At 34.8% G+C, this 24818-nt stretch overlaps 1 long non-coding RNA gene across 1 annotated transcript in view; it reads left to right on the forward strand.

Annotated features, from left to right (window-relative positions):
• LOC126372594 (uncharacterized) overlaps positions 1-23403 on the forward strand; it is a 41858-nt gene extending 18455 nt beyond the window's left edge. The window contains exons 3-4 of the long non-coding RNA XR_007567185.1: positions 16649-16737; positions 21183-23403. This is a non-coding gene — a long non-coding RNA (uncharacterized LOC126372594). The remainder of the gene's footprint in view (positions 1-16648; positions 16738-21182) is intronic.
• The last annotated feature ends 1415 nt before the right edge of the window (positions 23404-24818 follow it).

Raw genomic sequence — 24818 nt, forward strand, 5'->3', positions numbered from 1 at the left:
ATATAATAACATATAATAAAATTTGAACTATTATTTTTCTATAAAAAGGACTTCTTTTTACGTTTTATAATACTCATTAGTATCTCGTATTCACAACAGAAAGTCCTTTGAGAGACTGTCCATTAATTTAACTTTAATATATAAAATTACAAACCACAAGAAATAGTAATTCATTCCTAATGCACTGTTTTATCCATAACCCTTCTTTGCACAGCCGGTTAACCCTTCGACATACGGTGTCTTTAATGCCCTGACTTTCACATCCTTCCTTTTTAAATGTATTCATAACGTGGTAAAAAAAAACACAAAAAGTCTAATGCGTATCATTTGACGGTTTCTAAACAAAAGCCCGTGTCTAGTGAGGGGTTGAAGTTTTTTTTTTTGGTAGAAAGTGGATCCGATCAGAAGATGCGCAACTGATAGCGTGTGCGTTGAATTAAGTTGAAGATGGTCGTTGCATTTCGGTTTGTAGCCTATTTTTTAAAACAAATATTGTTTGATTTAAAACAAAATGCTTCTATGCTGTTCTGGGAGCATATAAAAAACATAGAACACGTTCAGCTGCTTCTCTTCCCGGGCATGTCGTAAAAACCGACAGAGGGATTGTGTCCTCTAACATGATGGACTAATGTTATGGGCGATAGGCTGATCCCTTATCACCATAAGGTTCATCATATCGTCACTGGAAAGGCAAAATTACGTAAGCGCCAAAATAGGTATTTTGGGTTTTTTATATATTCGGAATCAGCGTTTCATTCTGCGTCGATCTGTCTGGGTAGCATTGCGATACGAGCACTTTTTTGGCGCTTACGTAAATTTGAAAATAGTTGACTTTTTTCAATTCCAGTTTCTTAAACGACAAGATTTTGGTGTTTTTTTCGTGACTGGTGTATAAGTAATATTGTGGTCCTATATAATAACTACATATTAACTTTAAGTAAATTTGGCATTCTATAGTTTGAAAAGTATCATTTTATTAGTAATTTTGGACTACTGAAAATAAAAAATAGACTATGTATAAGTCATTTTTATTTACAGCTTTTAAAATAAGTAAGGCGTATAAGAAAAAAATGTCTTAGCATGTTTATGCAGTGAATGGCGAATAAGTAATTTTGACTTACAGTATTTAGAATAAGTAAGGCGTGTACGTAAATTTGCCTTCGCATTTTTATGCTGTTATTAAGCAAGTTTGTGGGCTAGCAGTAAATTTCCCAGGAAGTTATTTTTTAACAATAGATCTAAAAGTAAAACTATTTTAGAATTGATTTTATAATTTATTAGCGACCCGGCTTCGCTCGGATGCAATGCTGAGGAAAAATGAAATTATTTACGACATCACATTAAAATCCTCAAAAATAACAGTATTTCTACACTATTTATTGGATGTTATTATACATACCTATAAACTTTCCTCTTGAATCACTCTATCTACTAAAGAAAATTGCATCAAAATCCGTTGCGCAATTTTAAAGATTTAAGCGTACATAGGGATATAGGGACAGAAAAAGCGACTTTGTTATACTTTTTAAGTTCTGTCGTTTGCATATTTAGCGCCAATTTTGAATTGAGAACTCTAAATTCAAATTTGTTGGAATTTCGAACATCAAAACAATTGAAAGCATTAGGATTAATGCAATTGTTTAGTCACAGCGTTGGTTTGAATCTGTCAGATCATGTCCGAAAATGAATCTTACAAAGAAAAATTTTCTATAACTTTCGAAGAGGCCTACTGCGACTTCAGTGTTTCAAACAGTTAAAATCTCTATTCCACGATGAAGTGCCATGTCTGCGAGCCATCGAACGCTGGTATTTAGAATTCGAGCGTGGATATCCGCCTTCACTGAAGATAATATCGTTGCTGTGAGACAACTAATCCTCAAAAATCGTCATGTGACATACCGAGAATAGAGGCGTTATTAGGCATTTCAGGGACAACCATTTAAACGATATTGAATGAGGCACTTGGTGTGAGAAAACTAGTTTGCCGTTGCATCCCGCATTTTCTGACGATCATAAGGTAGCCCGCGTCAGATGGTGTAAGAAAACTCTTCAGAGGTTCAACCGAGGAGAGTCAAATCACGTGTACGACATCATCAGTGGTGACGAATCTTGGATTTATGCTATTATCCTGATTCCAAACAACAATCCACAGTTTGGGTCTTCCAAAACGAGTCAAAGTCGACTAAAGTTGTTCGCTCTCGAAGCACTTCAAAGAAGATGGTGGCTACCTTCGTGGAGAAAATCGGTCATGTTGCGACAATTGCACTTGAAGATCGTAGGACGGTTAATGCAGATTGGTATACCACAATTTGTTTACCACAAGTCATCGCCGAACTTCGAAAATCTAACCCAAAGCGACGCATGATGATGCGCAGGAGTGCAGGATGCTGCACCATGACAACGCAAGCTCACACACCGCTCGTCAAACGATTATTTGAAGCAGGAAAACGTAGAAATTCTTGACCATCCTCCATACAGTCCTGACCTAAGCTCCAATGATTTCTTTACATTTCCTAAAATTAAAAAAGGAACTCTTCGCGGTCAAAGGTTCCAGTGCGGTGAAGAAGCGGCCAACGCTTTCAAGTCAGCCATTTTGAACACTTCTACTTTGGAGTGGAATAAATGTTAAATAATACCTGGTTCGAGCGAATGGAAAAGTGTATTAAACTTCGTGGTAAATACTCTTAAAAACAATAAGGGGAATTATTGAGGAATTAAAAAGACTTGACCCTTCCAGAGACTTGACTCGACTTAGAGCCACGTATGCTTGTCCTAATTCAAACAATTTTGAGCCCAAATATACTACTGCATGGTCGATTGTGCTGCCCTGCATATGTTATGTTAGTGGGCTCTGTTTTCCGCATTTAGACTCTAAGGTGGCCCATTATGCGTGTAATTGTTGACTACGTAAGCCAACCTATCTCCTTCCAGAAGCTCAGAAGCCTCCTGGGGATTTCACAGGCTTCGCGGAGCGACCCCACCCAGCGATCCACTGTGCTGCCCTGCATATTATGGACGGTGGATGACAATGACAAAATTAAGAGCAACATCCTTCTTTCAGTCATTTTGTAATATCGTCCATCTTGGATTTGAAATTTTGACATAATGACAGTATTCTACTAGTGTAGTCCTATCTTTGATACCCATATTGAGGGGGTTGTGGAAAAATATGTAATCCCCCATTATGTACCGGCTGCCATCTTAGATTTATAATGTTATTGATTTTATTATATTGTATTGACATCGGAATTAAAGGTGCGTACCAAATTTCAGATCTATCTGACAACAGGAAGGTACTTAAATTGCAATATCTAATTTTGATACAAATATACCGTACGGGTTTAGCTAAATAAAACCGTTTAACCCTTTCACGGACAGAGACCATGGGTCATTGGTGATTCATAATAGGTAGTATGGCACCTTGGAATCGGAACGTCCGTATACGTTCTGTCTTTGAAAGTGTTAAAAAGAAACTTTTACAAACAGATAACGGGTTGTACGCTATTATTTATATTTTATGAAACTTTAGTGGCTGCAAGTTGTCTTTGATTACTTGTGGCTCTGCCCACCCCATTTGGGATTACGGGCGTGAGTTTATGTATTTATGTATGTATGAAACTTTATTTCTGGCACTTCAGTATTTTAATAGCCATTTTTATAAATCAATTGAAGTAATAAGTAGTTTAAAGAGGTATTAAGAATAATTATTTGTCTCTTACGTCTTTTTACCCATGTAAGATATTACAAAAACTTACTTTAAAGAATTTTTGGTGAACTGACATAATCAATCGATCACTTTGTAGGCAATTTTTACATAATGAGAGCAGATGTGTAAAAGTCGTTACAGTAACTTTTACTCCGCTAACATTACAGTATTATTATATTTAAAGAAATATTGTCGTTCTCGTATGCATTGTCGTAAGAGCTGTAAGTAATTTTGCTTCCAAATAATATTTTAACCAGATGGCGGTTAAGTAAATTTGCTTTACTGTAAACTGAAGTCATTTTTACGTAAGCGCCACTATATCCTAAAATAGCAATCCAACAGTTATAATATGTATTGCTGGACATAGAAAATTAAAAAACAATGTAACCTTACTTTGACATCATCTAAATTGGATAATTGGGTAAAAAGTTATGATAAAAAAACGAAAAAATGAAACTTTAAACGGCTTTTTCTCGAAATGGCCTTTTGGCGCTTACGTAATTTTGCCTTTCCAGTGACGATATCCATCTTTGGACTTCGTATCAACAGTGGCTGCAAGTTGTCTTTGATTACTTGTGGCTCTGCCCACCCCATTAGGGATTACGGGCGTGAGTTTATGTATGTATGTATGTTAAAACAAAAGAAAATCATTTTGTGTATGTAAAAAAAAATACCAGACCCGTTAAATCTTCAAGTTAGATAAGCGGACCCTGTAAAAACGGGATAACGCTAGGAAGATGATGAAAAAAATGTATTTTGTTTTTAAGAACTATTTTACATATTTATATTGTATTTCTTTTGCTGTTACACCGATCTTTTTGCAAATAAATTGATTAAATATAATTTGATTTGTCAATTTAGGTACAGTGTTAGTTGGTGGCCGGTCCACTTTTTATAAAATGATGAAGTCAACTTTTGTAATAACCGTAAACATTCCAAATTAAAATCAATTAACAATTTCACGCAATCCAATCAAGAAGCTATAAAGTCTGTTTGATTGTACGAAATTTCAATTAAAAACAAATAAAATTGTTTATTTGAACGTGATAGGTTTTTTTTTAATATGTAATAAAATAAAATATCAGAATTTCGGGAGGGTTAATAACGCCATATTGAAGCAATTCACTTAACAAAGAAATATTGCTATTTGACATTTGTTGACGCACATTCTTCAAATTGCAATATTGCTTTTTAGATGAATTGCTTTAATGTGGCTTTTTAGACCCCACAAATGGCTGAAAGTTGTCTCTTGATTGCTTATGGCTATACCCGGCCGATTAAGGACTACTTATGTATGTTTGTAGGTATTTACTTATATTTTTCAAAAGATTTTGCTAAAATACCCGGAATTAATATTTCATACCTCTGACGCAAATTCTTCGACAAGGCTTCAAATACCTTTGTCTTTGTAATCTAACCCCTGATTTTATCACCGATAAGATAATAGTAATTTATCTCTACATTAATTCTTAAGACCCTCAAGCAACATTACTCAGACCTGCACTTCGACAAACCGCGGGCGCATTCTACCATTGTCACTATAACCCTCATATACAATGGAAACACTACCGTACGGAGCTAAACTACTTTGAATAACGCATCCCTTTGTGAATATTATAAATATTATGCTAATATTATAAAAGGTATTTTTGACTCTAACCAGGTGCAAAGGGTTAACGTGAGATTTTGGTCGTCTTTTCATTTGAATATGATCATTTATTAAGATTCAGCCGCGTTAGAAGCTTTGTTCGTCTCCCTTCCTACACGCTTGGAGTAATTTATGTGAGAGAATGCGCATGATATTTCTTTTTATTATTCTAATACGCTCCACGGTCTTAGACATTCAAATTTCTAATCGTAAATTTCTGGATTAAAGTTATTTATTTCTTTCTTGATGCGTCTTTTTTATAGTTTCTTACCTAAGGTAAAACTCGTAAAACTGTGTCAAATCTTTACGACTTGTCCCCATTATGATTTAGTTAGCTTTATGAGTCGTAAAAAAAGAATTAAGTGTATTTAAATTTCACACACTTGAAAAGTTTTACATTAAATTAGCTTGAATTTGATGACTAACAGCTGAATTTTTTTATGACTTGTTACAAAGTGCTTTGAACTCGAATATATTAATATCAAACTCACACGCTTTACTTGAGCAGGTAGTGTAACCATCCGTACTGGTTCAGGAGGTATTTAGGTATACACTGGTGGACAAAAAAAAACGACTTAAATGTTACCGGGCATTTGGGAAAAAACTGCGCTCTACGGAAATGATTATTTGTCATTTTCTTTTCTTCTATGACTCTAGATAACTTCCACTAAAATGATACCTACCTACTAAACCTTATAGCATATATGTGGTTTATTTTACCATGTTGCTTATATATGAACACTCTATAATCTCTAATGTGTTAATAAATTTTAAGAACGGGTGTAAGTTGAATTGGAAGAGGAAACTCTTAGGCGTACCGCGATTAGATCGCGATGTTTTAAAGAAAGGCTGGGTCAAAAGTTCTCTAGAAAATCTCTATAATACGCTCTACCCATGAGTAAAAAACGCTATAAAAGTAATCTTCTTCTACCGTGTGGCTTGTGAGGTGGATTACCAATCCCATCAACCCTGGTGTCAGGTTTACTATTGAGCCGCCTAAGGCCCCTGACATGGCTCATGTAACGACTACTTACTTACATCAGTAAGTAGTAACCGGGATCAACAGCTTAACGTGCCTTCCAAGCACAAATCATACTTTAGGAAAATTAGGTGATCAGCTGCAATGTCCTAACCAAACTAGGGATCACAAAGTGATTTTTGTGATATGTCCCCACCGGGAATTAAACCCGAAACCTCCGGATCGTGAGCCCGACGCTCAAACCACTGGACCACAGAGGCCGTTAAAAAAATATTGTAAGTAAGAAAATTTTATAATTAACAGGTCTTATGGAGAAATTTCCACAATAACAATAACGTTATGAGATTATAAGCACAATACCATACAAATTCCATTATATGGAAATCATGGGATAGTATTGAAAAACCTTTGTTTAAGACGATTGTACTTGTAACACTAGGTTACTGCTTTATTATAACTATAGAATATTACTCGTCGCAAAATTCATGTAATTTCTGTTTTTTTTTTTGCGACGGAAAATTCCACTTGATATCAACTCGAATTATGGTCTGAATCATCCCTGAAAGTTTTCGATACGATGTCGCTAACAACCTCTGTCTGAAAAAGTTAGATGATTCCGTGCTTCGGAGGGCGCGCTTAGACGTTTGTCGCGGCTATTAGCTGTAAAAACAGCTCTACCAACCCGTAGTGGAGCAACGTGGTGGATTATGCTCCATACCCCCTCCGGTTGATTGAGGGGAGACCAGTGCCCGACAGTGGATGTATATAAACTGTTTATATATATTATTGATACGTGCTTTCAAAAGTACAGAATATAGACAAATACAAATTAAACCAAACCATTCCAACTATAAACTATTTCAAAGAAAATGTTTAACAACTAACAACTTCGCAGAAATATTCGTCCCCACCTTAATTATTTAATGTATAGATTGATGTTATTGTTACCTTAAAAGGGACATTTTATTGTACATTAAAACGCGTAAGACATTTCACTGCATGCGACTAGAAGTAAAAAAAAAAGAAATGAAAACGTAAAACAAACATTGGTATTTAATTATACACATCTGTCAGCCAGTTTTTTTTTTGCTAGTTTTTTTTTTCTTTCAATGCAACGCTGTCTGACTTGTCGATTCGTAATTGGTGTTATTTCAGCGTTCGATTCCGGACTAACTAATTATATAATTATGAAGTAAAAACGAGTCGGGGTTTGCACGTACAATACGTATTTGTAGAGGCATTTACTTTTGACGCTTTCGCCAATTCTTATCAGCGTGGATTAGGCCAGTTACCTATTAGTATGTTTTTTATAAAGTTAAGTTACAATGGCCCCGATTCCTGCAGACACCGTCTAATTTTATTTTAAGTTATATCCGTCATTTTCATATCCGTCGAAAAGGAAAGGGACGGACGATTCACAGCTCTTAATTTTAGGAAGAATGAGTTAATGAATGAATAACCCGGGCGGATCAAAAGGTATGTCGCTGGTATGCAATCCGTTTGACGTGCTGTCTACTTAACTGTGTCGGGTTATTGACTGATGTAAAATTTTTAGACGGTTGTTTTAGATTTGTGCTTAAAATTGACGTGTGTTCCATAAATTTTATGCTTGTCGATTACCCGTCCCTTTCCTTTTCGGCGGATAAGAAAATGACAGATATAACTCAAAATAAAATTAGATGGTATTTACAGGAATTAGCACCAATTTGTGGTTATTATGCAGGTACTTAGCGACATGTATTTAATTGTATTTTTTGTTAATATTTTTTTGATAAATATTAATTTACCCCGAATATACCTCACTTTTGTGCTTTTACTTTTTTATGCTCTATACCCCTTCGGTTGATTGAGAGGAGGCCTGTGCCTAGCTGTGGGACGCATTGGGCTGTTTATGTCACCTATTTTTTTATTTCATAATGTGACTATAGTATTTTTGAAGTACCGTTTTCGATTTATAGTTCTGTTTACCCCATTCTATGTATAGTACCTATGTATGTAATAATGTATGTAGTAATGATGAGGCCTATGAGGATGATGATGTATAACTGCTAACATACATTATACACAAACTAAACTTAGACATAAACATTGACTATGGAATTCCATTTGCTTCTCTTGCTTCCCACATTTATCAATCGTTTCATACACGCGCGCTGATTCCAAATAGATCATACTAAACCTTTTCTAAGGACATCTCCAATTTGGTCAACGTACGTCCTGGTCTGCTAAACCTTGAAAAATGTAGTATATCGCCTACCCAACCTAAGACCGCTAATTTAGCACTTATCCTAAACATGGCAGTTGTAACCGCAGCCTTCTTAGAAACCATTACCATGGTTAAACTGAATAATTTGCCGTAACTGTGTGACAAGTTCGATGAAAAGCCACGCGAGTTAAGTAGTTTATTATATATTAGGCTGGATGATAAGTGAGATCATTTTTACAACACGTCAAAACGAGTCATTATCTCCCTAGCGTTAGGTAAGTCATCCCGTTTTACGAAGGATCTGCTTACCTAACCAAAAGATTTGACAGTTTTAAATTTGAAGATATGTTTCGGTTTTTTATGTCAGCGTCTGCCTGACTGACCTTCCAACCCCGAGGTTCACTTCAGTTTCCAAACCATCCCAACTACAGACGTTCGAAACACATTACTCGGGTGTCCCCACGATGTTTATTTCAACGCTGAGCATATGATAATTATTTAAGGTCCGAACATAAATTCGAATACAAATTGTGGAGTTGAACCGGCGACCTAATAATGAGAATCTAGCGTTCTTTCGACTAGTCTACCACAGCTTCTAAAAATCTAATAAAGTTCTTTTTTAAATTCTTATTTCTATAAATACTTAGTTGTTACGTCATCAATAACCACGGCTAAATATTATAATCATTGTTACACAAATCTTTACTAAATATGATTACGTAAAAATCTGTCGCAATTAGAAAATATAGTAAATTGAATGGGACTTAGTTTTTCGGTGTGGGTCCCAAACTTTTGGCCACTGCGTCAAGTCTAAAAGCAAACTATAATAACACAGAATAAATGAAAAGGTTTAACAACAATGTTAAAGTAATAACCTACTTTAACAATTACACATTATCTTTAAAAAAAATTTGACCATCACCTTAAGAAATAGATACTTGAAATCGAATGTAAATTAATCTTCTCTTTAGTGATTCAATCAACTACAACAATACACCTTAATACAAAGTAAATAAAGAATCTATTATAGAATGTAAGCCTACATTTACGAGTAGAATAGCAGACTGAAACAGTATAAAAACTTAGCATATAGGCTATTAAAATCAATTCGAGATTCTATTATATCTTTTTGTATGCAAACTTTTTATTTCTCTTTCCGCTGGTCATTCCATTCAACGAGTGTTAGCCTTATTGCTTAAAAAAAAACATACTCAAAGAACATCTTTAAACTATCGTGCAGCTAATAGACAGAAAAAAAACAAATATAAAAGTAATTTTAATTTAACATAATAAATATTTAGTTACGTATTTCTAAATAAATTATAAGAAATTTAGTTCCATTGCCAAGCCAACAGCGTCCGATTACAAAGTCTGGCAAAGATAAACAAATGAGCTCGAGTCCTCGTTCGTAATTTCAAAATTCGCAGTCATTATCTTTTACACAGAATCATAAAGATACTTTGTCAAACACATGTGAAGGAACTAAAAGGTTCTTTATAGTTCCCACTTCGTTCCTTCAAAAGCCCGGTACAAAGTCTTTGACAATTAAAACAAGGGGTTACGTGCGACACTCGTATAGTTGTATGCTAATAGTAATAACAAGACTCACAGATGTCCGTACACAGCTGTTCTCGACTATTCTTATGCAAAACAGTTCAGAACCACACTATAATGGTATAGTAATAGCTAAGTAGAACTCACGAACGGGTTGGAAGCACACGAAAACGTATCGAAATTTTTTTAAGAAAAATACGGTCCAAAAAGATTCGTCTTTAAAAAGTTTGTTTTAAAAAAGAATGTGTTCAATAGTGTAAAGTATTTAGAAGTCTATTAATTAGGTAAAAGTGTGCTTAGGTGGTTTTTATCTGTGGTTGTGTAAGTTTTTTTTTTTGGTTAACAATTTTAGCCATAAAAGTGTAATTTTCTACACCGTGTATAGTGACGGTGATCAATCCATAGCCCATAGCTTTTTGATCAATCGTGATAGTCTATCAGTTAATAATAGTGATAAACAAACAACAAACAGTTATTATTTGATATTACAACCAGAACGTTTTTCACTCTTTAGAGTTACGTTTACAATACCTATTTAACAAATTGTTAGTATAATCTTGAGTCGTAAATAAGTTACAACTGCCATAACATTCTTCGACGGTCATTTGTTAAGTTAATTTTTAACTGTTATCTTTAACTGCTGTGCAAATAATATTATGGTGGTTAATTCTTAAAATTGTGGTAGGTAGGTCGTATGTTTAGAGTTAATTGTTTTATTCATTTATAAGAGCTTATTAACCCAGTAGAGCAGTAAATTAACAAATGACAAATAATTGTTTTACTTTTGTTTTTTTTTTTTACAATAGAGAAAAGAAAAAAAATACAAGCTACTGTTTAAAAGAAAGGATAATAAGAAGGCACAGTGGGCAACGTTATTGCTATTATTCTAAGAATCATTTTATAGACAGATGTTCGACTTTAAAAAGTATACAGCTATAATATAAAGTTTAACTCAAGTCAAAATGTACAGTTGGCTCGACCATTACAGACGGCGATACGGCTCTCCACCTATCACGTTGGTCTAACAGAAAGCTTGATGAAGCGTAAGTACTTAGTTCATCTTGTGATGGATGTCTACGTATTGTTTTGAGGAACATAAGTTAAGTTACAATACAGAGGCCTATGGCGGTTCAATAACAACCCTGACACCAGGGTTGATGGGCTTGGTAATCCACCTCCACCTCACAACCCCCACGATAGAAGGACAGTTTTCTTTAGATAATAGTTAATTATATATTGTAACTTAACTATTATCTAAAGAAAACTGTCCTTCTATCGTGGGGGTTGCGAGGTGGATTACCAACCCCATCAACCCTGGTGTCAGGGTTGTTATTGACCCGCCATAGTCCCCTGACATGACTCATGTAACGACTACGCACTTACATCAGTAATAACCGGGACCAACGGCTTAACATCTTACTTTTTGGATAACCAGCATTATAATGTCCTAACCAAACTAGGGATCACAAAGTGATTTTTGTGATATGTCCCCGGATTTGAACCCGAGACCTCCGGATCGTGAGCACAACGCTCAACCTCTGGACCACAGAGGCCGTTAAACTGTCCTAACCGTTATGTATCAGCAACATCTACTAGTCAGCATATCTAGCCAGTCCTTCTAATCATTTTATGTTGGAATGCAGGGTTCGAATAACGGATTCCTACTTCTTGCTTCTATTGCTTGTTGCTTCCATGACATGCCGAGAGTTTTTAATTCCCGATCAACCGAGCAAACAATACCGGCCAGTAAGCCAATGGGCCAGATATAATGTTGATCGCTTGCTAAACTTATACGAAAGGCCCTTTTTTCATGCTCATCAACAGGCCTGTTGTTGCTGTTCGGTTGATCGGGAATTAAAAACTCTTTGGCATGTCAATTGCAATCTATTGCATTAACTTTGCATGCCTATTGTGGTTTAACATTTAGGTACATTTTTATTACTTTAAGAACCAATGATACTAATAAAAAATAAAAAAATAAAATAAACCACGCGAAAAAAAAAATAAAAATAAAAGATGGCGCGACGAGTTAGACCGCTTCTCGAAACGGTGGCGCGAGCAAGCTGGGGACAGGGAGGAGTGGAAGAAGGGAAGAGAGGCCTTTGCCCTGCAGTGGGACATTGAGGGCTATTAATAATAATAAAATAATAAAAAAAAATTCCAAATAGCCTAATACACAGGGAGCTAAAAAAATAAATTTTATGTGGGGCTGTTTCAATTTTTCACAAGGTAATGACCTCTGAACTTCCAAACTAGAGTGAATCTGTATTATGGGAGTCAGTGTTCTTCCGTGCTAGTAATGTTTTCCTCAAATAAATGATGATGATTGATTGATTGATTGATTATCATCCCTTACTAAGCCCTAAAAGTATAGTTACCACATCAAGATTAAAAAGAAACTTTCTTCAAAATTAAGGTACTTAACAAATAAAGTACTCAAAGTTATTCGAAAACAACATGTTGCAACGAGAATGAATCTCATTAAGTTGGGTAATAAAATTAATGAATCCACCGAAATAATTCGACCAGATGAAAATTTAAAGTAGTTATAAAGCAAGTTGTACTCTTTACGCGCTAAGACATGTGTTCCCTCGCTTCGTATCCTCGAATCGTTCAAACAATTCACTCCTTAATTTACTTACTTCCTCAATAAAAATTTATTGTGATAATTAAGAGGACCACACACAAACTAAGGCGGATACGTCTTTTGTTTTTTGGGAATCGTTTCACGTTTTTCGGCGTCGTTGTTCGTCGTATTACTTACTTTATCTGATGAATAACGTGAATTATTTTAAAATGTCATAAATTTATGTGTACATTACAATTTGTAAAATTAATTTAAAAAAGTTTTGTACTTATATTAGATGATGATTTAGATGTTTGTTTGTTCGTTGGTCTAACAGAAAGCTCGGTGAGGTGTGGGTACTTAGTTCATCTTGCGATGGATGCACTTCTGACTACCCCAATTGGGAGATAGTCGTGAGGTTATGTTATTTATGTGTGACTATAGGTTTTATTAATTATCAAATCGAAAGATAAGTTGAACCTCCGTCGTAGTTCTACAAAATAAAAAACTTGGACCAATTAAGTCAAACTTTTAATTAACGGTTCGATTCAATTATTAGTTAACTTAATTAGCGATCGGTATCTGGTGCTGGCATTTTTTTTATTTCAAAATGTTAGCTAACGAATATTAAAAATGGAAGTTGCAATGGAAGCTTGTTCGAATTAAATAAATTAAAAGTGACCAGATGTTTTTTTTACTATCGCCTGTCATCGAAGCGGAGTCAAGTGCTTCGTTTCGCGAGTCGAAATAAAATTCAAATTGAAATTATTTATAATAAATAACAATCCATACTCATACTCACTTATAAATCAAATCAAACATACTTTGTTGAACAATACATATATACATAAACTCGCCTATTTCCTACCGCGGTAAGCAGAGACTATTATACTACCATGACACACTTCTCTTGCTTCCTCAAAAAAAAATACAATACTTTACATTTACATGGATATGGCAGAACAGGGCGGGCTTGTTGCTTTAATTTTTCCAGGCAACTACTACCAATAACCAGTCAAAAAGTAAATGCAAAGCTGTTTGTTACTTTTTCGTGTCGATTGGCCGAATATAACGTACTTGTAAAAAATATTTTTCATGTGCTCATGTACATAATAGACAGATTTAAACCCAGATACGGACATAGCGCATTTTCCCAAAATTATTAGTACATTCGAGAAACGGATTTAAGGCGCTTACTGCGATAAAACCAAACCAAAATCCACACGGACAAAGTCGCGAACGGAAAGCTAGTCAAATAAATAAGCATATATTATTATAGTGGTCACGGCACGAGCAACCCTCTCGTTCGATCGATCACTTGCGCAGGCGTGGCCCGAGTGACGCAAACTAATCGCTCCCCCACTGATAGAACGACGCCATCTTGGATTTCCTTTTTTAAAAATTCATTCCTTTTTCATTTGCCAGCGCAAACGCAACTCGTTCATTCTGCCAGTGCTAATTACGTCGCCTTGTTTGGTTTGACTGATCACGTATAGAAAAATAATGTGCCGTTCGGTTAACCTTTCTGATTTTCAATTTATATGTTAAGAGTGCGTTTTTGTTCGTTGGCACTTGTTCAAACAGCTTTAAAGTTAATTAAGTATGAAAGGCAAAACATGAGATTGTGACGTATTTTTAAGAATTTAATAACAAACTATTCATGTCACATTTTTTTAGTTTCAATTCCTTTTTACCGCTCGAATGCTTAAAATTTTGCAGCCTTTTTACGTAAGAATGTCTAGATATAAATCGCATATCTGATGCACTTTCAGACATGCCGACTTTTTCAACTTTTTCTCGAGTTATTTTTCATGCGATAAAAACCTGTACAAAGTATAAATGGTCCTCGTATCTTTAGCGGCATCTAGTCTAAAGAGCAGCTTTTGAAGAGATTCATTTGTACGACTGTAAAGTAGAAATGCATTAAAATGCAAGAATATTATATGAATTCTTAGTACATGCAGATGTAGGTAAAGATAATGTTTGTTTTATGGGCCTCAACTTTATTTCTGATGCTAGATTTTGCTGCGAAAGATCTTAAGATGCTGTTTTATTGCAGTCTCTACAACTATTTGCTCTTTAACTTCTGCCATGAAATGACAAGTTTAAAACCAGTTCATAAATAGTTTTACTTATATAGCTCATTATGAAGTGTGTGTTCTAATTAAGTATGCATTTTTATATTGAATTTGTTGCACTATTAATGCGTCATCTACCTACTTATATATTATCATGTTATGCACATTATAACTATGTTAGGAAGAAGAATTGAAGATAAGAACTAGAAGCTCTAATGTAGGCGGCACCACTGTTGAGTGTACCTAAATTTTGACAGTATGGAACTGAATATAATTAAAAAAAAAACACCAAACATTTCACGAAATTTCACGTACTCGGTGAAGGAAAACATCGTTCAAAACCCACATTCCCAAGAAATGTATTTTCAGAGGTATACGACCTGTATTGGGCTGGTTTTCCCTTCGCGGGTTGGAAGGTCAGGCAGGCAGTCGCTTCTGTGAAAAACCGGACCTGTCAATGTTCAGGTTAGGTAAGCGGACCTTGTGAAAAACGGGATAATGCTAGGGGGATTATGTTAGGTATAACATCTTTGTCATCATCATCAATTTAAGAGCCATCTTTGTAGAGATAGCTTATTTATTTTTTACTTTGTTCCTAGTAGTAGTAAAAAAGGCAGCTACCACTGGGAACCGTATAATTTTAAATGCACGGAATATGTGATAAAATAAATGTAAAATATTATAATTATTATGTAAAATAATTCTTAACACGTGTTAGTTAGTGGGTTTGCTAATAAATTACTTCATTTTTTACGTTAGAATAAGTATTGAGTTGTTTATTACTGTGTTTTTTCTAGGAGCTTATGTAGGTACTTAGTGTATTTTTTAAAGCTATGCCAGGATTGACTCAAAGCTAAATAAGTTAACGATCATAAAATGCATACGTAAGTTTATAAATTAAAAGACAAGAAGAATAGGGTACAGAAGAACAGTCAGGGAGCGATTAAAATATATTATGTCGTCGTAATGTAGGTCCCGTAGGCGCATTTTTCCAAAATCACACTCTTATGATTATCTTCAACAAAACCGCGTAAAAGACACGATCGTTTTTCAACATACGTAAAAAAATGTGGTATTAAATTCTCAATCAAACAGAAATGATATTGATATTGTCAAATCTTCAAAATTATCAAGGCAATAAGAAGAAATGAATCTGTTTTTGTCTCCTTACGCGTGGTAGAGTATTTTTTTACATCTACTATGAGATGACTCATCAAAACACGATGTTTAGCTGGGTTCTTTCTTGAATGCTGATGGCTGTTTTTCTGTGTGTTCCGACTAATAGTAGGCGTAGGAAGTACAAAAAAATAATTCATTTGTTTTATCTTGTGTAGGTATACCGGACTACCGGTAAAAACCGGTTTTGATCTAGATAGAATATTAAAACTTTTACGAGTTAAGGGTTATAGATTGTTATACTCACACCCGTTATTCTTATCGCGGTGGATAGAGCCAAGTCGTTTGAAGATAATCTGGAGCCTTCGTAGCATGGAATATTGTAATCTCCTAGTTGCTTTCGCGCTTTGATTTTAAGCATAGGGAATTAAAAAACTTAAAATATCAGTCATATTAAACTTAAAGTAACAAATAGCATACAAAAATCAAAATATGTTATTATTAATACCACTTAAGTGTGTTGGTAGAGTCGTTAATTTCACGAAAAGGTTCGCTACTTAATTAACAAAACATTTTTTTTTCCTTTCACGCTATCTCCCTTTTATGAATAATATCATTGTTAAAACTCACGCATAATTTTTCCAAAGACTAAACACGTAGCGGACAGCGGTAAACAAATGCCGTCACGCGGTTAACAAAAAAAGAAAAAAACAAAAAAATACAACGCCAAAACATGACCACAGAAATGTAACACTATCTACGCACTCTCCGATTAACTTAACTCTTACCTTTCAGATTACACCGTGTCGGAAATACGAATGGCGACGAAAAAAACCGAAAGACCGAAAAAACCGAACACAACCTGTTGTGCCCGGAGACATTTGGTGAGCGCTCAAATTTATTCTTTACCCTTTTTTGTTCCACTTTTTAAGGTAAAAAAATGTAAATAATACCATCCTTTGAAAACGTAAGATACAAGTGGGGTAAGGCTCGGGTTGTACCGAGCATTGTATTGAAAGTTTTTTTTTTTAAACTTAACTGTCTTGAGGGGTATTCGTCTTTTGTTAATTGACAAAATGTAAAAAGTTGAGAAATCGACCTCGTTAATCATTTATAATGAATTGCGTTTCATTCATGGGTCATAATATTTTTTAAACGTTATTACATTTTCTTGCGATAACGTATGTTGTCTTAATATCTTAAATAGGTTTTATTTAACCGCAATAAAGCATAATTTGATCGATGAGAATATATAACTTTATACTTTAGTACTTAGTAAGTAATAGATGAGGAGGGCAGTATATAGAAAGTGTTCATAATATTTCACACTCTAAAACTATATTCTTTGAAACCTAAAAAGTAACGATGTAAAGTTTACCAATTTAGTATTTGTGGTATATCTATGATGTTTTTCTATGGTTTTCTGTCATGTCACAGATTCAATAGCTTTTTTTTGCTATTTCTCGCCGTTTATTTGAATATATTATAGTATTATAGTTAGTAAACGATCTCTCCCAGTGTAACTCTTACCACATGTTGACTGACGGGACCACTCCGGTCGAGTTAAGTGCAGGTATCGTCTGTGTGTCTTTCTTTTTATTCCATTTTGAAAAAAGAACCTCTCGGAAATAGGTTATAACCTATTTATTTTCCTTTTCAAATTGTGATAGGATAAACGTTAATTTGATCGCATACTTTCGGCCTTTTGAAAAGGGTTAGGGCTTTTTAGTGGATTATGGTGAGATTTCGTAAAAATATTACTTATAACATAACATAACATAACAAATACTTTATTGCACAAACAAGAAAAAAACAAAATACAAAACAAAAGAGAAATAAAATGAGTACAATAGGCGGGTACATTATTTTTATATAATTTTGATAGGTTATTGTAGACAAATTAAACTGTTATGATATTTAAATAGAAACGAAATTCCAAAGCGACGGAATGAACGGACACGATGTGCATTCTGTTTTTGCCATTGTACCTCCAGTACCCATAAAATAATAATCGCTTATTTCTTCGAAATTCGAATACGCGTTATTCAATTTTCGAAACAATTAACTACAGCCATTTAAAAGTCAATAAATGTCCGCATTTCACTCACTCGATGCATTCCATAACCCATAACGACTCTTATACTCTAACAATTGCCTATTATTAAAAATAATAAATATATTCAAAACAATTGTTTGAAGGCACGTAACTGTATAAGTATAATTGCTAATTTACTTTACAGCGTTATAAAAATAAAATTATAAAAATAAAAAGCGTTCTTATGTCTTCACGTTATTAATTTGATTACTTTTGTCACTATAAAGTCACAGATGGACAATCAAGCCGGGTTGATATCTTTTAAATTATATGTCTGTTTATAGCTCCTTTAAAACTTCTCTGAAATAGCATTCTTTATCTTATAGCCTATATCTTAAGTTTTTGATTCGAATAACATGGTTCCTTTCGAATGGATATGCTCTGAACCGGAGACGATTGTATAAAAAAAAAATTGAATAAAAAAGATAGTTTGAATAGAGTAAGATTATAGTGGATGTGTCTGGGCAATCGAACCCTTTCGCCGGAGTTTTCAAGCCACCTGAAAGGACCGACGATAGGTACTTCTGTCTTTTTGAGAATCTGTCCTTATGAGATTAAAGGGATTGTGCCTTTCAAAGCAAATAGGACCCTGAAATTAAATAATTTAGTTTAGTAAACGGTCATGTATCTAAAAAACTTGCTAAATAGGTTTGTATAATTGGGCTAGTTTAATGACCTCCACAAAACCAAATAAACAAAAAGACATAGCTAACATAGCTAATGAAAGTACCTAGTGATAGGCAGTTGACGATGTAATCCACTATGTATAAATTTATATCTCACCAGCCAGCTCTAAAACATAGTATTTATTTTAATTCTCGGCCATATGCGGTGCATCTCACCACACCACCTGCCGCGACCGGTCTATGAAGAAAAACACTTTTTTCTTTTAATTTTAAAAACAACTATTTAAAAATGAGACCGTGGGATTGTTTATAAGTAAGGGCGTTACACACCCGCTTGTATATTGTTTTGTGTGTAAGTTGACGGGTTGTGGCGTCGGTGTATTTTTTTATTTATTGTTTTATGTAGGTAGTTTACAGCCTTTTTTATAAAATGACTACTTCTAAATACAAACAAATGCCAATAAAAAGCTACCACAAGTGACTATAAATAAAGGTTTTGCAAACTAAATATTTCGAGAACTTATTTCAAATATTTGAATTTAGAGTGTGGACGTTAAATATTTTCTTGTCTGTCACTGAAAATCTTGTCTATGGTAGAGATAGTATGGTTATTCTATAGATATTTCTGCTTATTTATAAATACGCGTTTCGCTTTATTAACGATTATTAAAAAAAAACAGCTCTTTCCTACCTCTTGGTCTACCCATAAATATGAGGCACCGCACCGTAAATTCTGTTTATAACAAAGATAAGTATCGACTCCGCAAATGTTTTCTTGGGAGGCGATAGAATAAATAATTATAGTCTTAAATCGATAAAACTGGCAAAGATTGCTAACTAATTGGCACTTTAAATGCGGTGCTGATATCATGATATCTTTTCCTCAATATATTGAGTAAGTAGATATTTGTGCGCGTTATCAGTAACACAATCGGAACTTTGTAAATAAAGTGTTGAAAAGATGTGGTAATAATATTTTGTGGAAGCATTATTTGATATTTTTTCAAATTCTTCAGGTTTACATAATATATTTTATCTCTTTATTATTTTTATTTTAATTTTGGCGATAACCTACTCCACTGACAACAGCGCAGCTCTTAAATAATGAGACAGAGAAATGTAACGCTTTATACGTGTTTTCAATGATTATTTTTTTCCATGCCTTATGAGATTAGGCACTTTAGAAACGGATATTTCGTTGTTAACTAATTTATCTACTTATACCACTCACTTATGCAGTCTTGCATAAGCTATAATTATTTCAAAAGTGGCTCCCCCATTAGTTTATCGCCCGGAGTCCATTTTCGGTGCTATTAAGTTGCATTTAACTTAGATAGAGCATCTATTTGGAAAATTCCATGCCACCTCGTTAGCTGTGGTTTTAGCTTTTTAATTAAAAATTAGATAGAGACTATAAACATGTCGTGGCCGGACGTTTCAGTTTTTTAGCCAACCGGTTTCAGTCCGGCGGTTTTTAAATTGCCGCTGATTCTATCGTTTTAAATTTAAATTTCGAAAATGGAATCACGCATTCCACGCCGCCCGTTAGATTAAACGCACCGTGAATTATTTATTTTAAAGAGCGATTCTGTCATCCATTATGGAATGATATTCATTACACCGTCAAGCCATTCATCAATACTGAATAATATTTATAGTGTCTTCGAGGTCTACTTAAGTTTTTTATAGTCACCGTTTTGCATTCCTTTGTTGTCAACGTAAATCGATTCGCGACACTTTATCACGACAATCGGCTGATGTGGGCGTAATTTTTTTTACACGAGTCCATCAATTCAGTACACAAAAAGTAATATAATAAAGGACAACCCCAACAAAGAGTTAGGTCATGTAGGTCGCTGCGGGCGTTGCACGGCGGTAAAAAATAACGCAAAATCATCACGCAAAAACACCAGCATGAGTCATATATTATTCCTTTATAAAACCACTCTAATAAAGGAAATTCGAACGTAGCCCGCAATGGGTTAAGTCGTCGCAACCAGTCGTTCCGAATACAATGATTGGGCCTCGTTTGTCACCCGGCTGACGGTGTAACGACCAAGCATTGAATGTGACACCGACGGACATTAACGTCGTCAACAAAAAAGCTAAATAAAGAGCATAATTTGCAGCTTTGTTCAAATGTTCACCATAATTTTCAGATGGCACGTTCTTGATTGATAGCAAGACAAAGTAACTAAGCGTGCTTAGTACAATGACAGTAGAGTATTTTAGTGACACAGTTCAAAGGCATTGCTACGTCTTTAGCTATGCAAATGTGCATTCCACTTCAAATTACAAAGAGCGCATGAGCGCAAAAAGTGTTGTGTACAAAAACAACGGGTGAAAAAATTCGACTAGGATAAAACGAGCAGAGTTGACCGAGGCAAGGTCGCGGGGATTTTGAACTTGAAATAAAAAATATTCCACATTTGAATGCTGGCCGAACTGATTGATGGGTTTTCTTTTTCACGGTGCGCGCGATTGATTTGCTTTGTTTATTTTTTTATTTCAACTCACGTTGCACTTTGTGTACAGCCAGTGATGTATAGGAACAATTTGAATTATTTTTAGGTTATTTTTATACTCATTGTTTATTCTTTTGTTTCAGGTCTTTCAACTTGCCGTTTTCGTGCCAAAAGCAGTTGCATCTTTGGTGAGTCGTTTGTTGGTGTTCTTTAGAAAGTTTTTTTTTTATAGTGGTTTTATATCCGTTATGCATATACTGCCTTATACGGGCCCTAGAAGAGCGTCGGCAGTCTCATTGTCTTAGCGTTCGTCATGAGTGACTCACGCTATTGTTGCGTTGCACAATAGACCTCTTTGTGCATTGTACCCAAGGGACCCTGGTGTTACGTATTTTGTAATAATTAGTCGACCTCTATTGAAGTCACTAATGACACCTATTGCTTTCTTTAACCCGCGACTTGAATTTGTGGAGGCGTTATGATGCTGTAATAGTTTTAGTTTATTTCTCAATAATAGGTTCGGAAAGTGTGAGTTAAGTGTCACATTTTAAAATAGCTGTGAAGTGATGTATCAATATTGACGTAAGATAGAAAAAGTACTCAAACTTTTTGTACTGAGTATTGATCCACCGCGAAATAAGTTTTTATATGAAACGAAACGCAATATCTCATACGGCACGCGTGCGTAGGGGATCGCCCTCACATTCTACATTTGAAACTACAAAGGGCAAAAAATTTAAACCCAAAAAAGGGTCTGCCCAGAATATAATAGATATGCGAAAACTCAATCGCTCGCTCCTAACAATAAAAATGAATAAAACCAATGAGCTCTGTTCCAAATTTAAATCGTCCAATCGAATTTCGTCCCTGTTGATTTACAAATATGAATTACTTTTTTAAACTCGTTAGGAAATTCGGATTCCCCTTTTGCAGTTCGGCACAACTTGTAGGCGGGAAAAGTGGTCGTTCGTTTAGAAATGTCAAAACAAATTAGCAGTACGTATAGTAGCACTATTTTATCGCATATCGATTTTGTGTGTGCGAAAAGGATGGTAATAAAATATTATTATTGGAAACCAATTTATTGTCAGAGCTGCTTGAATTGGTGTTTTCAACGTGTGGGGGCTTTGCTAAAGGCGTTTTAGTTTCCTGTAATAATAAAGTTGTTTATGACGACTATATTATCGACACGAACCGCAAGTTTTTATGAAAACATGTTCACATTTAATGTCATAGTTATAAATATACATGTAACTATACGTCTTGCACGTTAATTAAAATTTTGATAAGCAAATTCTGGGCGTGAATTTTGGCGTATTTTTGGTTAACATTTGTCAGTATTCCCACAAGAACAGTTAAATAAATTGGTTGAAAGTTCTTCGTAGTGAAAACTACCACAACACAAATCAACGGAACACGCACCCCCGGACAAAAAAAAAGAATACTCACATTGTGCAAGTTTAAAAATCGAATTAAACGCGTAATAATCGAATTACGGTTGTTATCAGCCATTACATCGATAACGTTCCAAATTCGAAAGTAATTACTGGCTTGTATGTAACAGACCGCAATTTTAAATTAGAGAACGGAAACTACGGAACATTTTGATGTTTCCCAATAGTTAGATGGATTTTACTTTTAAATATATTGCCTGTATTATACCTTTCAAAAATCTTTTTTTCTTTTTATAAGAACAAGAATATACAAGAAGCGACTCTACGTTTGTTGGGCTGTTATGGCTTTACCTAGTCGAATTAGGCTAAAGAGCATACTTATTTCTCTAATATATTACTTCTAGTTTAGAAGCACTTTTCTCTAACACTACTAAGCAATATTAGCCACAGACCAAATTCAACTAGTAATAAAATAACTAATTCAAATATCGAATGATGAGTCGAGTGGGTGGCGACGGTTCGATTATGGGGTAAGAATTGGGGTAAAAATTACCCCTGGGGGTAATTCGCCCTCCCTATGTGTTACTACTGAACTAGCAGTATATCTGTGTAGATATGTATGTATGTGTGGACGAGTGTATGTGTTTATTTGTCGGAGGGTATGGTAATGGTGTATTTCCGTTGTCGAGTATTCCCCCGCTAGGTACCTACTGTGAATTTTTGCGATTGCATGCTGTTGAAATGGGAAATGTGAAGAGATAAGATACAAGAATGAGGGTGTGAGCAATGAAATGTATTGGAGAGGTTACGGTGATGCACCTTTTTCCTTTAAATATTGTCTTAATATGTTAACCTCTAAATATTATAATACATTATATACATAAACTCACGCCTAATTCCCAAGCAGGGGTAAGCAGAGACTATAGAATTCCATTTGCTTCGATCAATGGCTTCATACACGCTCGCCGCAGAGTAGATCGTACTAAATCTTTTCTAAGGACATCTCCAATTTGGTCAATGTAATTCCTTCTAGGTCTTCTTCTGCCAGCCCTACCATCAACTTTCAATATTATAATATCTTATGAATTTTGTTTTTACAAACAAATGATATACCAATAAAGATAAAGGTTATTTGAAGGTGCAGGGTGTGTGTGTGTGTGTGTGTGTGTGTGTGTCTGTGCGTGTGTGTGTAATCATTATGCGTATGTGAATCAGAATACATGTCAGTGTACCAGCCAAGTTTGGCAAGCAAAATTCTGTTTGTATCCAAACTTTAAAATATAGTCAACAATATTTATAAACACCAAACATTCAAAAATACTATAAAACGTAGGCGTTATTTAAACAAAATATTATCCACTAAAACACGTTTCAATAATTTGTTGGTACTTTTGTAAAACTTGTTTAGGTTTTAACGCTAAATGTTCTCCCTACAACTGTTTACCGGCCATCAGGCCACATTGTACATACTTTTACATTTTTATTTGAGCCCATAAACGTAAAATATAGCGCACAAAAAGTGTACAAAAAGCATACAAAATGAACATTAAAATATGCCCATTAAACGCCTCCCAAGAATGAGCCGAAAACGACTGTTTGCATTTTAGCGAACCGACAAATGGTTAGTGTGAAGTGTTACCCCGGATAGCTCTACGGTTTATTGCTTTTAAATCTTTTTATTCACACACAACGATAACTTTTTGGTGTTTACATTTGCAATGTGCAACCAAGTGCCCTAAGTTTGTATAGGGAATAATATTAGTGCCCAAATGCAGTAGTCAAAAATAACATTATTAGATAAATTCTGTGCTCCCTGCCAATCACAATGTGAATTACGAGTAGATGTGGTCTTCTGTCACTAGGTCGTTCAAAACATGACACATCCACCTTAAGCAAAATATCGAGCTGCTGCGCGGTCTTCTTATTTGTGACTTCGCTCTGCTTACCCCAATAGGGATACAGGTGTAACTATACGTATAAGTATCCAAGATCCTCAACCATGGACCGGCTGTAGTGATTCACGTTAAACGCGCAGTGCATTTCGCGCCAAAAACGGGCGCCATTATTCAAAAGAAAATGGCGTCCAAACAAAGCGCGGGAAATTATGCGACTTCACACATAATTACGCGTACGGTTAAACTGTGCCCTTAAGTTTTAGGGTTCCGTAAAGAGGGCCATTAATCCTTCTTTATCGTTCGGTTTGAATATGTCATTTGTAAGTCGTTTGGGGCTTAAAGCTTAGCGTTTAAACTTTAACAGTTGATGGTAAATTTTAAATCTATGACTGTTTTAGTAAAATAGTAAGATGGTAAGTTTAATTGTCTGACATATACAACAGTTATAAAATTATGAAAGAAACAGGAAATATAAATCTCAAGATATGAA

This window comes from Pectinophora gossypiella, chromosome 14 (genome assembly GCF_024362695.1).
Source record: "Pectinophora gossypiella chromosome 14, ilPecGoss1.1, whole genome shotgun sequence".
NCBI classification, from domain to species: Eukaryota; Metazoa; Arthropoda; class Insecta; order Lepidoptera; family Gelechiidae; genus Pectinophora; species Pectinophora gossypiella.